Source organism: Aythya ferina (genome assembly GCF_964211825.1).
Source record: "Aythya ferina genome assembly, chromosome: 6".
NCBI lineage: Eukaryota > Metazoa > Chordata > Aves > Anseriformes > Anatidae > Aythya > Aythya ferina.
This window is the reverse complement of record NC_140303.1, coordinates 38,371,749-38,388,881: the sequence shown is the minus strand read 5'-3', so window position 1 is coordinate 38,388,881 and position 17,133 is coordinate 38,371,749. Positions and strand designations below refer to the sequence as shown.

Sequence of the window (17,133 nt, the reverse complement as noted above, 5' to 3'; positions counted from 1 at the left end):
TGTAACAAACTGTATACATCAGGTCAAGACGCATGCAAAACCAAGTCCCACAAACTGCCAGTGTGTGCCTTGCAGGATCTTCTGAGTACAATCTTCATTTAGAGAACAGTCCGCAGCACGTCAAGTAAAACACCAAAAACACTAAAGGAAACATATAAATGTTTGCAAATTCATTTTATGGATTAATGACCCTATATATAAGAATTGACATTTCCAGGACAAATCACTTCTTAATCCTACAAATATTTCAGCAGTTTTTGCTTACACCGAAGCAGAGGCAAATTTTTCCTTCTTCAGATCAAACGAGACCTAAAATCTGGGAAGATTTAACAGTAAAATAAAAACAATGGGGAATGTAAATGTTAACCATCTGCAATTGCTGTTACTGCTATTCCTTATTACGTGATATCTCTATCAATGGCATTATATTTTTGCTTTTGTTCTCTCTCACAACTTTTCAATCTATAATGGTTAATCATTGATAAACAAATACTTTGACTGACTTAAAAAGTGGCAATCATCTCCTCTAAATTTAACCGTGTAAAAGTCAAACACCTACTCTAAGCTACTCGTGAAGGCTCCTTCTATAGATAGTGGTGACAGATTGGCACTTTCAGATAGAGAGAGACATCCTACCTGTCTTACACACTTGTTTTAAGATGGGATTAATTACCCTCTGGAAGAACTTTCTTCTTTTCCTTTCCTTGGATCAACTTCAGTATCAAAGCAACACACCTGTTTTGTCAAGAAAAGAAAGGGAACAGAAGGAAAGGAAAGGAAAGGAAAGGAAAGGAAAGGAAAGGAAAGGAAAGGAAAGGAAAGGAAAGGAAAGGAAAGGAAAGGAAAGGAAAGGAAAGGAAAGGAAAGGAAAGGAAAGGAAAGGAAAGGAAAGGAAAGGAAAGGAAAGGAAAGGAAAGGAAAGGAAAGGAAAGGAAAGGAAAGGAAAGGAAAGGAAAGGAAAGGAAAGGAAAGGAAAGGAAAGGAAAGGAAAGGAAAGGAAAGGAAAGGAAAGGAAAGGAAATAAGCCCATCACCTGCCCCAACCTCCTGCCTTTAGGGCTGGATGTGAAGCAACTCAGGAGAAGCAAGGCACAAGAGATTATCAGACTGTTAGACCGTGTTGCTCTACCACAGAAACCATGGGGCTTGCTGGAGTTCCAGTCTTGGTGGAATTCCAATGACAGAAACGTTTTCCAGGCTTTGGCAGGAGAAAGAGACTGGCCAATAGCTATTCTCCGTCAGCAGGAGCAAAGCAAAACCAGCATCTTCCTTTTTTTTTTTTTTTTTTACATGAGCTCCAGCTCAACACAGAGAAGGACCACACACCAACCATTGCTCCAGGACATGAGCCTTAGGAGGCAATTCAACGGAAACTTCTAATACCCTTAAAATCATTCAAATGAAAAGATGCTGATGCTGATGAGGGAAGAAACATTCTTCTTGGCATCTCTCCATTTTAAATTCTGCTATAGTGACAGTATCTGGATTAGACTCCAGGACAGTATTTCTGAAACAGCAGGAACCCTGCTTACTGCATCAGTTTTAAATTATAAGCCTTCCAAAGATGTCAACACCACTTTCCTGGAGACTTTCCTGAAATTAAAATACTGAGCTTTTCCCCTGAGCCTTCACGGAGTCATATGGATCCATCACCCAATGCCACCATTTGTATTAAGATTTGCCTATGTCGGGTCACTGCTACGTCTTCATTTCTGCTCTATAGACAGCCCTGCTCTTTGATGTTACTCAGTCACTACTTCCTTTCCCTTTACTTTTATCTCTGTCCTGGCACTCTTCCTTTAAGCATCCTCTCTACCAGATGGTCTCCATCTCTCCTTCAGAAGTGCCCAAAATATTCCTACTGCCTCCTCTTGATCTTCCCCCAGCAGCAAACCTCTTCATCCTACAGAGCTCAAATACCAATGGATTTCTCCTCCTTGCTGCTCTGCATCTTTCTCACACTTTGAAAAAGAATTCATTGGAAGCAGCTAACCTCCAATCCTCATTATGCACGATGCACTCATTTATAAGAGTTTACCCTGGAGAAAAATTCAGACGGGATATATGCTGGTACAATTGCATTTTTTTCAAGTGGAAGCGCATCTGATGTCTGCATGCCGAACTGGCGCTCTAGTTTTAAACAGGAGCTCCAACTTTTTCATTTGGAAATCCATATGGATCCTTTAATCTGAAGGTCGAAACAGCTTTCATGAAAGATACTGAAAACAATGATACTTTATATTCACTAGCATAATTATATAAAGATGATTCAAAACTGTAGTATCATCAGAGGACTCAACAGCCTGTATTATGTATTTTTAAGATGGGGTTTAAAGACTGTAAGATGAGCCTTCAGAAGTTTAGAGAGGAAAAAAAAAATCTTGTCACAATTTATATCTCCCTAATAGGTCACTGAAACTCTGAGAATAACAATTGCTTGTACTTGCAGTTGGCAGTGCACTATAATCAAGAATAAAGCTCTAGATATTTTTGTGGAAGTATAAGCACTTACTAAATGCAGCATAATAATGTATTATATATTATACAAACACAGCAAAGTGGGATTTGTGTTTGTGTCTTTGCAAAGGAAAAAAGAACTCTGAAATGACCTTCTGTTCATAAGTTGCTTTGAAAAAGGCTTGGCCTGAAACCACTTGACTACTATTGATATAGCCTGGTTTTGTACATAAATCTTAAATATAAGCATTGCTTCAAAACTAACTAAGCAATCACAAAGCTTTCCTTTTCAGATCCAATTGCCTTCAAATCCTTTACTGAAGTCCCCTTGGCGCTGTCACTTCAAAATCAGAATAATGCTGTATAGTGTTTCTTCGTTTCAGTAAAACAAAAGCCTTATTGAATAAATATGTGTGAAAATGCTGCAAACAAAACCATCTCAGCAGACACCACCTGACTTGCTCCTAGTGACCCTCCCTGGTGTCCCACATGGGCTCAGCACTTGACTTCTTGTCATCACAGCACTGTTCAGTTCCATTGCCTTTGTCCTTAAAAATGCAACAAATCCCACTTTTTCCTTGCAGAAACCTGATGGCAGGCTTTAGACATTAAGGAACAGCAAGGTGACCTAAGATTTCCATATGCAGGAAACTGATGATCAAATAGTATATCATTTTTTAATCTGCCCTTTCTATCTTGAACATATCAAAAATCTTGTGGTTCTGATAGTCCCTCAGCTCTCAGCTTTGTAAGGAGAGCTTGAAACGCTACTCTGTTGACACGTAAAGGCAGAATGAAAAAAATAGCAGTATTTACTATATTGTGTCTCATTCTGCTCTGAAAAAGGATGACTCAAGAATGTTTTTGTTTTTTCCACACATCACCTTCCAACATATCCTACACTTCCCTGTAGTTAAAGCATTAGCTTAGCTCCATAGATCCCATTACTGCACTAAGACAGCAGCACATGTCACAGTCCTGGTGCTCAGGCTCAACTTCTTCTGTCCCTGCCATCACAGGGCCATGGTCTTAGGTGTCCAAGCGGGACACTTCAGTGGGAGTCATGCTGCAATGAGCTTCACACTTTTGGGCACCAGCTGATGGCAAAAAGTGCATAGCCCTTCTGGTTCACAGCTGACTGTACCAGACAACTACCAAGCACAATAAGGTCCTCTGAATTAGGTTTTCTTTCAAAATGCTTCTCGTTTATTAATTTACTACAACCTTGTATTTTACTTTGCTATCAAAGAGCCTAGATAGTCCTCACAAGCACAAAGAATGTCAGAAGAAACTATACTTTTGTTAGACGGTGAGATAATAGGAATTTGCAGCTGTGAAAGGCACATTTCAATATGTTTGTACTAGAAGGCAAGACTCGTTATTTCTATTTTTGACTCATTAAGTCCATTTAAAAAAAAGTACACAAAGTAATTACTAAAAAGCACACCTTCATGAATATGGAACAAAGAACAACAAGTGAGCTGTTTATAACAAATATGAAGTGTGTAGTTCAAATACTAAGAATGAGAGGGACACCAAGTAGCCAGAAAAGATTCTGTTTTCTCTTAAAAGTTTAGAAATATCCAGCCAGGATGACAGTGTACAAACTGATAGTCAGGCTGAGCTAATGCACTTTCATCTCATCTGTATACAGGGTGGTCCCAACCCTGCCTAAAGCCCTGGTATCCCTGTATCTGTGAAGCTAATGTTTTGTGTGTGTGTGCTTTTGTTGTGTTGTGTTTGTGGGTTTGTTTGTTTAGCTTTTTTTTTTTTTTTTTTTTTTCTAAACCATCCACTTCCATAAGCCCAGACAGGTATTGTTGCAGTGCAAATCAGCTGGCCCCAGTAAGGGCAGGGTGATGAGGGTGGCCTTCCTTCTTCCTCAGCACTTTCACTTCATGATGGGACAGCTATGAACACTGGATGCTCCACATTTAACATCCATGATGTGCAGCAGACATTCAGCTTCTTGCTTCTAGAAAGGGCAGATAAAAAAATAGGTGAATGGACGCTACAAATTGCAGTAGGGTCAAGCTCAGCAATATAGGAGATTAGACTAGAAAGAGGCAGAAATAATTTACCCACAGATTAGAAGCAGATAAATGAGTGAGAGAGAGAAGGAAGGAAAACACAATACAGAAAGGAAGATAAGAAAGAAGCTCTTCATCTTATGTATGGGAACCAACTGCTGCGTATGTATTTCCTATGTAATTTTTGTATCTATCCCCAAGTTGTTAATCTGAAACACTTCTCAGGAAGTAGACCATCTATTTAATTTAAAATGTTGTCTGGAACACCACGGGATTTTCAGATAATTCAGCTATCATGCTGGACCTCAATCTGTGCAGCATAAGGGTTATGGCCCAGATTTTCACACCTAGATGTAGATGTAAAGTAAAGCTCAAGTAAAGAAATCCTGGGAGTTTTGTCTAAGAATTCACACTTTTGAACCCTTTGAATCTTTTGTATTTGCAAGAAAATTACATTCCTGTAAGATAACTGTTTACTGGTTATATCAAAAATAAAATTTGAGCCCAGTTACATATGCATTACTGTAAGGACATACAGTAGTCCACCACAGTTACCAAGGGTAAGCACATACTAAGCCCAAATGTAAAGGCCATTTCCAATGTAATTAACATAAAAAAGAAGAACCTGTAAAATAAGGTGACTGCTTGTTCATCAATTAACAGAACAGCCTGGTGGGAACATAATATGTGCATTGTTCACACGTGGCAAAAGTTTGCAAGTGGTTGTATCCATTACAAGGTGAGGGCTGTGTTCCCAGTATGCATGTTTTCATCTGGCCTTAGACTTAAAAATAACAGTAAAAATCAAACACAAACAATTATTTTCATTCTTTTGGGATTTGGCATATGTGCTATAACAGACATAGATGGAAACTTCTAAAATAAATTAAGGAATGTACTTGTCAGTTTATTAATCAAAGTTTACCTGCTTCACATTACACAGAGACAAATTAAACAAGCTACCATGGTACTCAGAAAACATCTGCTAACAAAGTCAGAAGTAATGATAAACAAACTTGAGTTCCCTTTGTGGTTGATTTTCATCCAGCTGCATTTAATTATAAAAGAGCTATCAAAGAAAGCTCCCCATTAGCAGCTAATTCAGAATGACTTCAGAAGAAAATCCCAGAGCCTCCAGTGATATCTCTCCAACAACTTTCTCATCTCTGCAAGTGATTGAGAAGAGCTGAATTAGACCAGTTTAGTGATCAGTCCTCCTACTAACTGCCAGAGTAAAGTGAAGATGATATATCTTTTCAGTACCTGAGATTGCCTATTTTCAAAGCACTCTTAGTGGTAGGACCTATAAGACCTACCAGACAGATCTATGTCACATGTATCAGTGCCCATGAGCAATACAAAGATAATTCTAAAAATTGCTGGGCGCATTTTCTAAAGCAGAGCATCTGCTTATGTTGCTAAGAAAGTGAACAAATTTGTTGTTACAAGCTTTTTTTTTTAATAAAGTCTCATTAACTTCAGTATTTTTCACAGTGAAATTAAAGACATAGTCATTTATGAATATCTAATTCTGGTTTAGATCGATCAGGATTTTTCCCTCTGAGGTAGCTAGAGATGTGCAGAGTCCCAGAGTGGTCCTCTGAACAAGCATAGCACACCTGAATATTATTAAAGCATAGCAAACACTTTTTTCTTAAAAGAAAAACAAAATAACATATACATCAGTGTTTCTCTGGAACTCCTTACATCGAGAAGTATTAGTAATCCTATAAATAGTTAATCTATGTATTGAAGCGAAAAAGTGAAAATTTTAAAATATCCAGAACTATGAGCAATTACTACAAAATTCCATAAAGTCCAGCAATAATCACCAACCCTCAAAAGGTTCTGTGTGCACAGCTCTTCAACATACAAGCAACTTGTAGCGTATTGCTATTGGAAGGTTTGGATGATGGCAAAGAGGCGAATATCATAAAACATCAAATTATTTCTTTCCTCATATTCTTTTTCTTTAAGACAGTAATGGGTGATTCTATCCTGAAACCAGGCTGCTATCTGGCCAGCAAGTAAATATGAAATCAAAAACCCTGTGTGCCAGATCTGCACAGCTGTATTTGTGCTTCTGCAGCTCCCAGAGGAAAGCACACCACATGTCGGTTACTTGACTTAGGGTGGGTTGGTGAGGTGTAAGTTAAAAGGGCAGCTGTACACTCTGGGAAATTTTCCAGATTCATTTTCTACCAATTGCTTTAACAATGCCACAAGCAGTGATGAAGAGGTAGGGATGCTGGGTAACACAGGTAGAAAATAGAAAAACTTTTCCTACAGCTTACTTCTTATTTGGTCCCCAGGCTCTCTTGAAAAATCTGTAGGCACTTTATAGAGGATTTTTTCCCTGCAAGAATAAAGGGGTTGGCTCCAATTGCTGCTATTCTAAGAGGTTAAGGAAAGAAAAGGCATTATTATATATCCACATGGTAATCAACCAAGGTCTCATGCAACTATTGCTGTTGATGTGGTTCTTTCTGGCTCTTCTAGAAAACCGCCTATTGGTGTACCTGGCCTAGAAGTTTGAGAGCTGAAGCAAGAAAATGATAACACACTTTAACAGACCCTTTGTTTATGTAAACATCCATCCACAATCTGTGTCTGATGGGGTGAACATACGGCTTTAATTTTACCCTTGGCACATGGATCAAACAATGTTGCCAATATCTATTGTTCTCCTCATAACAATATGCCTGGTGGTTTCAACATATCCTCTCCATTAGCTGGCTTCAGATCAAGCATTACTGTGTATGTGCTTGTGTCTTCATAAAACTGGAATATGGATTTTTTTCCTTTGTACCAAATGTGTAAGAAGGAACACAGTTGAGAATGGTGGTCAACCGTCCCTGTGAGTCATGAGAACAGCTCGCTTCAGATCGCATAGCGGAGCTGGCAGGCGGGTGTGGAGAAGGGGTTGGTTTGGGCTTGCAAATCCCCAGCCGTATAGCTTAGGTTTTTCAAAAAGCAGAGGAAGCAGTGAGTCAGATCTTTATCCCGTTTTATCTGGGCTTCAGCAAACCTTTCTGGATTTGGTCCATCTCTGATCTACACCAGCCCCGCTCTGGAGCATGGACTAAATAGGTAGCTGTAAGAAGGGTGTGGTTTTTTTTGTTGTTGTTGGTTTTGCCTCCCTTATTTTTGCAATTTAACTTCCTATTTGCTGTAGAATACCATGCTAATGCTCTTTTTCTTTTATTCAGTATTCTGCTTCTGTAAGGCAGTGCAACTGAGGAGCTTGGGATCTGGGGAACGGCATGAGGAGAAACCTCAGACAAGCTCCCTGTGCCAGAGTAGCTTGTCATCTCTGTGCTAATCTTCCCAGCTCCTGCCTCGGCCTCTGGACCAGCAACACTGCTTTCTTATGTTTCCAGCAGCAATCAAACTTGACGTTTCTCCCCTACATTGTGCTGCATTCCAGCCTCTATTTCCAAATGTTTGATCCAAAATTCATTTAAGTCAATGGAAGAAATCTCTTTGCCTTGAATGCACTTCGGATCTGGCAACTTATCGCACCTGAGCACCAATGCCCCATTTATATTTCCTAAATTAGTATTAGTGAAGATACAGCCTGGTACCATTTTCTCCACAGTGAAGAACCCTCACAGATATCACTAGTAAAGACAACAGTTATATTTGGGCCATTCTGGGAACTTTCTCTACGGTCAATTATTTATTTAATCCTTGACATTTTGCTTTCTGCAAGACGATGTTCAAGAGGAACCAGCTGCAAAAGTTGAAGGTGCCCCGGCCCCGGCCATTTGTCGTGCGCAGAGCAGATAGCTGCAGCCGTGGGAGGCAGCAGACCGACGCCGTTGGGTGCTCCGGGGCCCTGGTATAGCACAAAAACGCAGTGAAAGCTTGCAGAAGTGCTGGGGAAGGAGGCAGCTCTGGGAGATAACACGGTCGTGATTAACATCACCATAAATAGGGATCTGCAAGCCTTTTTTTTTTTTTTTTTTTTTTTTCCCATGCTCTCATGACACTCCTCCTCACTGGAAGTAGTAATCTTGAAAAGCTTGGTTTTTGATTCAGTATTTCTATTTTTTTCCAACTGCCCCATCTCTCTCTGATTCCCTCTGACTTCAATGCTTTACTTTTTGAATGTGCTGAATCTAACTAAGCCCAGGACTTTAAATGATTTCACTGCCCCTGCAGTGCTACATACCGATACAGATAGATATCTTTTAGGTTTGCTTTTATCAATGCTAATTTTATTTCCTTCTCACATTTGCAAGCAGAGAGCAACTACAAGGCTTCCTGTGCATCACAGGCTACAATTTAAGGAAACTTTAAGAAAAATTATTCTAGATACTGTTTGTGCACTCATTTACATGCAGCAGTTTTCAATCTCATTGCTACACATGTGCTTCAGCTTGTTCTTAACTGTCAGAGAGCTAACATTTCTATATAAATGGGTTCATTAAGACTATGAAAATGTAATTATCACTACTATGCAGAATGAATGTATGTTTTTCTGCAGTAATGGCATGGTAAGAGAAAGAAAACAGAGGTAAAAGAGACTTTTTTTTATTATTATTTTTTTTATTATTATTTTCAGAATCAAAAGAGAAGGCCACAGCATTTCTGCAATTGCTCTAAACTCACTGGAATGCCTAACAGAAACAGTCAAGTCATAACAACACATGCCTGCACCCATCTACAAGCAGAATCCTTCAGAGAGAAAATCAGGTAGTTTCAGATAGTTTCTGTACTTTTGTACTTTTTCTTTTTTTTTTTTTTTTTTAATTTGAGGGGCTCAAGCTAAATATAAAGAATTATCTCCCCCCCACAAAAAAAAAAAAAAATAGATACCTTTGGGAGGTGGGGAGGAGACTGCGTGTAGCCAGGAGCATAGGCATCTATTAGGGAGGAAGGGGGGGAAATAATGCTTTAACTTTTAAATTGTCTAATATCTCAGTTGTTAATTTATCATAGAATTAATTACCTTACTTGAAGGTGCATTCATTGACATGATATTTTGTGTAATCTTCTATTGTGTATAAAAGGGTAATATGCTATGCTATAAATCTTAGTTGTGTTACTGCTTTAAATAGCATCTAATCAAGATTTTTTGACAAATGTAACTGTAAACTGATTGCTACTTTTCTGCCAATACTTTATGTTATGAGTTTCTCAATTTTACTATCACTTTGGCTTCATACTGAAATAGCAAACTATAATCAGAAAAATCCTTTGGTCTCAAATCCAAGCAGCTTAATCCTTCCTGGCCATTGTCCCATTAGGTACAAGAACATACCCTGAGTTTCAAGGCAGTGAAAATCACGAGTCCAATAGTCACCACCAACACGTGGGTCAAGCACTTCACTCACCTCTCCTATCTATGTCCAGCTTACCCTCAGCAGCCGCTGCAGCTCTGCTTGGTATATATTTGAAAGCACCCATGTAAAAGCATTTCTAGCCAAACATCCCTGGTGAACTCCAAAAAGGACCTGTTATTGAGGGAAATAAAGCAGTATTAAGCCAAACTAAAGTGAACATTGGCACATAGCTAACATAACATTGTCAACAGCATCTCATAGTTTAATTTTAGCGGGGAAAATATGGCATCTCAGATACCATGATATGGGTGTTTGTTCACAGCCACTGTACCTGTCAACTATTATTATACTGATGCTGCCGTGTTCCCTGAACTGTTTTGATTTCTCAACAAGAAGAGAATTTTCTCTGATGTGCCATCTGTAAGGTACCATTTACCAAAGGAAAACTTTATCTCAAATTTTTAATAATTTTCAGTCCATTCCAATAAAATCTGATATATTTTTATAATACTTACAAAATAATAGCAAATGTGACTCACCACATGTGCCACTATTTCATTTGATATTACTCTTCTCCCACTGACTTTTCTTTCCAGCACAAAATGCAACTTAAATGTCAACTTGAACTAAAAAAGTTACATTCCTGTGGAGATTGCTGGTATCTCATGCAATCTCAAATAATTCAACTGCTTTCCACTCCTTTAACTTCTTTCTTCTATTTTAGTAGCTCATTGTGCAGGTTCTAAAAATAAAAAATGGTGGAAGGGAGAGTAAACTGTTTGTTTACATATAAGTGACAGGACAAAATGTCTTTTTATGCCTAAAAAGGGATGGTCCCAATGCATCACAGGGTCCAAAGTTCATATATCAAGTATACTAGCACACACTGAAGGATTACCATGTCTCCAGCAAACCTATTGGCTAGCTAAAATGAGGAATATAAACCAAGGGGGAAAATGGTAGGAAAAAAAAAATGTGACAAGGATATTTATTTATATTTAACATCCTCTTGCTGATCAAGTGCATAGACAGCAGGGATGTCCATGACACAGGAAAGATAGGTCTGCTTTGCTCTTTCAGGAGACCTCATGCTTAGGAAATTCATTGAAGATAAAAATCATGATGGTATTTGGAGTCTTAGATTTGGATTTAAGACTCACTGGGTCTGCACAAGGAGCTGTTTGCACACTCCACAAGCTTGTCTTTGATCAGTATAGAACCACCAGCAATGGGCCCCACCAATGCCAGAGGATTTCCCTTCTGTGCCATGGCACACAGGTTATTATCAGCTCAAGCTCACTTGGGTAGTCAAGAAACAGTGATACCAACCAACAGCCCCACATTAATGCTGGAGTCCAAATCCCTTCTTTCATTGGTAAATTTATACACCTGCCTTTTCCACTTCCTTAAAAATGCCCTGTTCACCAGTCCAGAGAGTTTTTTCTGGCCTAAGGACTATTTTTCCCATCATTTCCCAGGGAGAGTGCTGAATGGCATTCTCCACTTCCTGCAACACAGTAAAAGCAGCATGGGAAACCTGGAGAACATAGGCATATCTGCTGACATCAGACAGATATCAAAAAGTTTAGTGTTGCAAAGACTAAAGCCTGAGATTTAGCTGTTATCTCCATGTCTTAGTTTACTAAGCAGCATATTATTTTACATAATGCTGCTATAAAACAAATGCTTTCCAGTTTTTGAGGACATACAGATTAAAGATGGAAGCATGAAGTTTCTGCATTATTGGTATCATAGAAAAAAAAAAAATCAGATTGAGCTACTTAAAGAGAAATAAGACAACAAGGACTTTGGTATTAAAAGTATAATAATAATAATAATAATAATAATAATTCACTCCAAATTAATGTTGAAAGGATGGAATTGTCTTAGTCTAAATACAAATTTAGGCTAATTCATCTGCTGCTGTCATGTAACTTCAGCAGCAAGCAGGTTAGGACAACATTAGTTCCTCAGCTTTGATCCATTCCTGCAGAAAAATCCATCCACTTACAGTGAATAGGGGATGATCCTGCAGGAAATACTTTTAGGTTACTTTTTATTGCTCAGTAAATCTGACTCTAGATTTGACAAAGACAGATGAATTTAAGGTTCTCAGTTCTGCTTAAACCTAGAGCCCCAAAATGGGCTATATCACTGTATGTTGAGTGAGGTTTCTGATCAGACTTGCACCAGTTAGTGCAGTTTGATGAAGCTTCAGGAAAAAGCACTTTCCCAAAGTGAGCAATGTGTGTGCTGATAAAGCTCATGTTTCCTTTTTCAGCACAGACATTAAATTTTCTGCCTTTACATTTTGCCTTACCAGGCTAACTTGTCCCAAGACACTGCTGCTAGAAATGATGCACAGAGATTCACTGGTTGTGTTTGAAGGAGTAAAAAAATTAAAATCCAAAATAAAGATAATTAGTGCAATTCTTCCTACAGTAAGTAGATTTAATTCACCTGTTAAAATAAAATATAAAAAATAAATAAATAAATTTTCAGCATGCTCAACTCACTAATGCACTGCTCTCAGCTTAGCATCTCAGCATTCTGATGATCCCATAATCAGCAAAGTCAGATAAACACCAATAAATCAAACCCAGTATGTAACTGCTAGGCATACATCTGATGTCCCATTTCAACCTCTTCAAGTCTGTGAAGAGGGCAGCTCCCCTGCAGCCCTGTAGTCTCCAGGATGCCTCAGATCAGGGCTTTGGAGGGCTGCTCCACTGCATGGGTGGATGAAGAGCACCCTATACAGCTGCATTTACCTCGCAGAGGTGTTGGAGGCCGTAATTAATTACTGTTTGTAGAACTCGTTGAGATTGTTAGAGAAAGGCACTAGAGAGAGAGTGGTGTTATAAATTATTACACTTGAAAACATTCAAACTCTTCAGCTTTCCACCGCCTGCCTTCTCACAAACTTGAAGCATTTCCTTTTCTGCTCCTGAAACAAAATTTGCCCTCTTGACACGCACAAACCATTAGAAAGGCTGTATTTACAAGCACCTAACAGTATTTTCTCAAGTTTATTTTGACATTGACTTTTAATCAACTTGATGATGATTGAAAAAGCTAGGCCAATGTTTTGCTAAAAAGGAATATTAAAAGTACATTGATTGTGTCTACAAAGATATGCAATTAAAAAGTATGAGTCAAGTGCTGTTATTTAACACTTGACTTTACTTATTTTGAACTCTTGTGGCCCTGTTGTGTACACGGTTAAATGTACAATGCTGTGTGTTTCAAGTAAATCGGCTGTAAGCAATTTTATATTTTAATGAAAATAATTACAGTTTGAGTAATATGAAGTGTATCTGAAGTGTAACCCCCGATGCTACTTCCTCAGAATTAGCTGTGATATAAATTATCATGATTTATTATGGTTACTCTGTGCTTTATGTGTTTGTAGGGGATCCTGGCTAGCAATGATGATTCTTAAGTAACAAAGAATTGCATTTCAAAAGCAATTTTTTCTTGGATCTCATCTGTAATTCTTCTACAAAAGCGATATGATTTAACTATGCTGCAGTATGTGATATTGCAAAGATGGCATTATTGTGCTGTCATTTTGACAGCTTACTTTAATTTACACCATTTAATGGATGAATACTTTTTTTTTTTTTTTTTTTTTTTTTAAATCTGGTGTTATTCTTTCTTAATATACCATATGCCATCGATCCCACATGCACTTCTTTGCATAAGCACAGCAAATTACATAGTGGTATAAAGCAATGTATGTGTCATATACAGCCTATCTTTTGAGTGACACATCAGAAGCTGAGGCCCTGTTTGTTCTTCAAGGATACCATGGATCCTATGACATTTCCGAGCCCCAAGCTATGTTACACAATACATTATGTACTGATTGGCATTTGTCCATCTCAGAGATGGGCACATTTCAGATACACCATACAAAAATAAATGCATGTAAGTCATTTGCCTTGGTAGTAGCAGCATTATAGAAAGTTTAAAGATTATAATAATTACACTACTGCAAAAGCTAATATCTGCAGCAGCTGGTTTCAATTGTAACCACTATTTTAAAAATTTTTGTCAAACAAAATCTTTTCCAGTTCCCTAAAATGTTTTGCCAGCTAATGTTAAGTACGTACTCATCAATAGGAGCAAAGGTTGGACAATCACTCCCTTTGTCTTCTTTTGGGGAGGGCAGCTGCATAATCCCTGTCAGAGTGGTTACAGGCTCACCTCCCAGGAGGACCAAGGATACACCAATCTCTGGTCCAGGGCTGTCCTCTCCTTAATCATACATGTACACTTCTCAGACAGAGCTTCTACATTCAAACTCTTTTATTCAGGAAACATCCTTCAAAACAAACAAACAAACAAAAAAGTCAGCAGCTCAGGCTACTCATATTACAAAATGCTTCAGAAGTTGTGCACCTACATGGGATGTTACTAAGTCCAGGAGAGCAAGTACCCCTTCTCAGGAGGATATATTAGCCTAGGCTCACATACAATATGAAAACATCTACACGGCTTCCACGTCACACATCCTTTTATCTACCTTATTTGAGCCTGTCCACAAAAACTCTGTTGATGCTCCCAGTAGTTCCTGTAATCCTCTGTAGGAGTCATCACCTCTGAAATCTTCAGCAAATATGCTGTGGGATAATCTCTCAGTTGGGGAAAATTTGATGGTGAGTTTGGGAAGAAGTCTGACTTAAGAAAAAAGTAATTGTAATTTGGTAGTTGGGTGGAAGTCCAGCTGATGATACTCTAAGAAATTAGCTTTACTTAGTAGAGTTTTGTCTATTTTACAAGCACTTTTAAGAGTTAAAGAAATTAAAACTATAACAAGAACAAAACGGAAAAGATAGTCTAGGCATTCCATTCCGTTTTCAAATATTATTTTTGGACAGAAATGCTGCAAACAAATATGCAGTAATAACTAAAGATTTTAAGTGGGAGATATCCAAGGTTGAAAAGGATTTTGTTGACATGAACTGAAGAAATACAGCATACCTTTATACTTAGTTAGCTCTTTGATGTTATACATGATACCCAGTATGGCATTACAACCAATAGTACATGTCATAAAAATACAGAGATTCCATGTGGAGTAAACCTGCAGTGAATTAATACTTCTGTCAAGGTGTATCCTGCTATGTATTAAGCCTTTCTTACTTCAAATTCCAGCTCACACATTCACTACACTATACATGACTAAGAATCTGCAAACATTCCAGCAAAACCAGGAAAGGTTTTATTCTAAATTACACCAGACTGACTACCATACATTTGGAATAGGAGAACATGAGATGTTTAAAAATTATGTGCTTATTCATAAATGTTAATTGTTGTGGAAAAATAAATAATTCACTTTTTTTTTTTAAGCAAAGGTGGTAGCCAGGATTTCATCTCTGTCACCTATGAAACTTTTAGGAGTTTTGTATGAGCAGAAATGAGGTATTTGTATATAGTCAAGAAACAGATATTGACAGCTGACACATACTTACAGATCCTACTGAATATTATCAAGAATTTAAATTATCTTCAGATGCCTATTAAGAAAGCTACAGACCGCTGAACTGTGGATCAAACTGAGACAAACAGAAGAGATCTTTCAGATAGGATTTAGGATTTGCATTGGGTTTTTCTATGGGAGTAGAAAAGTTACACCTTTTAAATCTCTTTTAAATCAACCTCACAGTGAAGAAGGAGCAGTGAACACCAGCTTGCTACCTCTCCAATTTAAGAACAAATTGAAGAAGTTTACAAAGTTGGACACATAGCCCTTTGGACTGCAGGATACCAGAGAACCCTCTGCAGTATCAAGCAACAGATTATCTTACCTTCTGCCTGCAAAAAGACACAGAATCACAGAATTTCTAGGTTGGAAGAGACCTCAAGATCATCGAGTCCAAACTCTGACCTAACACTAACAGTCCTCCACTAAACCATATCCCTGAGCTCTACATCTAAACGTCTTTTAAAGACCTCCAGAGATGGTGACTCCACCACTTCCCTGGGCAGCCCGTTCCAATGTCTAACAACCCTTGCTTACTGGTGTGGAAAGGGGACTTGCCTGTCTTTGAGGTAGATCTCACATCCTACTATTCCTATGGAAGAAATAAAATAAAAATTAAAAATAAAATAAAAAAATAAAATAATAAAAAGAATCCCAAACCACCCTTTATAAGGTATATTTCTGACACTTCTACACATATTTCATCTGCTTTCAGGGTGGGAATGGAATGTATTTTTATGGAAAAATACAGCAGGCTTAGAGATCCTGATGGAAAGGAGAGGGCTTCTGGACACTGAGAAAAACATTCAAGCAGACTGGTACTGTATCAGATTTGTTTCTGATGGATTTAGTTGGTTAGCCCTCTTCCTCTTTTCATACGACACACGCACACTGATATAAAAACAGACACATATGGACACCAGCATATAGGCAGAAAACGCCAGATCAGATACAGTAAGAGTAAATTTAAGAGGTTATAAATGTTTTTTCCGTAATAGTATGTATTCAATATTGTCACTAATTCAAGAGTCCACAGACATAATTTGAAAGCTTTTCTCCTCTCTTTATGCGATCATAACATAATGAAGGAAAATCATTTCAATTCAAAGTAGTAATGACTTTGCTGCATTGTCATTAGAAGGTGATTAAAAAGGCAAAACAACTTGCATTTTGAATCTCTAGGGAGAACCACTGTCATACTGAAAATTAGTCAGAAAGGTTCATTCCTGCCATTAGGTCACAAAGAGGAACTTTTTCAGTGGGGAGGAGGACAAGGCAAACCATGATTTGGTTGGTGCAATGCGTACTGCCCGTTGCATTAAAGGGGAGACACAGGTCTTGTGAAATTATCTTATGCTGTATACCTTCAAAGATGTCTCCAGCCCCCTCTTCATAGTTTCAAACACAATTCTAGCATTCTACATTTGCAAAGAGCCTGCCACAGAAGCATTTTGTTCAAAGAGATGGTGAGATTTGCTTTATCAGATAATGCTACAGCCCTATTTAATGCGGAAAAAAGACACATCCTTAAAAACATTCCAAATTTTGTTTTTATGCCACCCACATGCACACTCACTACTTAGCCATCTTGAAAGACAGAAATGTGTGCTTCTTCTGTGTGCTGCAGACCATCCCTACCCCTCGCTCTGCTGCTGGAAGTCTGGAGGAATAACACCGTCAGCCGGTTGTTCAGCAGCCGCTGCGAGGCTGCCAACTGCACGCAGCCGGATTTCCCCAAGGCCTCCCTTCCCTTTTCGGCACAGCGCTCGGCGCACAGCACACTGAGTGCCTTTTGGGTGTTCGGCTCAGTGAAAAACCTGGCCACAAGATTGAGAATCAAAGGCACCGTGCTGAAAATCTGGCACTTG

At 38.4% G+C, this 17,133-nt stretch overlaps 1 long non-coding RNA gene across 1 annotated transcript; it reads right to left on the bottom strand.

The window, feature by feature from the left end:
• Nucleotides 1-1,020: 1,020 nt before the first annotated feature.
• On the bottom strand, nucleotides 1,021-16,927 carry LOC311438547. The gene is made up of 3 exons (XR_014694182.1): nucleotides 16,842-16,927; nucleotides 9,826-9,945; nucleotides 1,021-4,431 (listed from the first exon to the last, which is right to left on the bottom strand). It is a non-coding gene; the product is annotated as an uncharacterized lncRNA (long non-coding RNA).
• Between the last annotated feature and the right edge of the window lie 206 nt (nucleotides 16,928-17,133).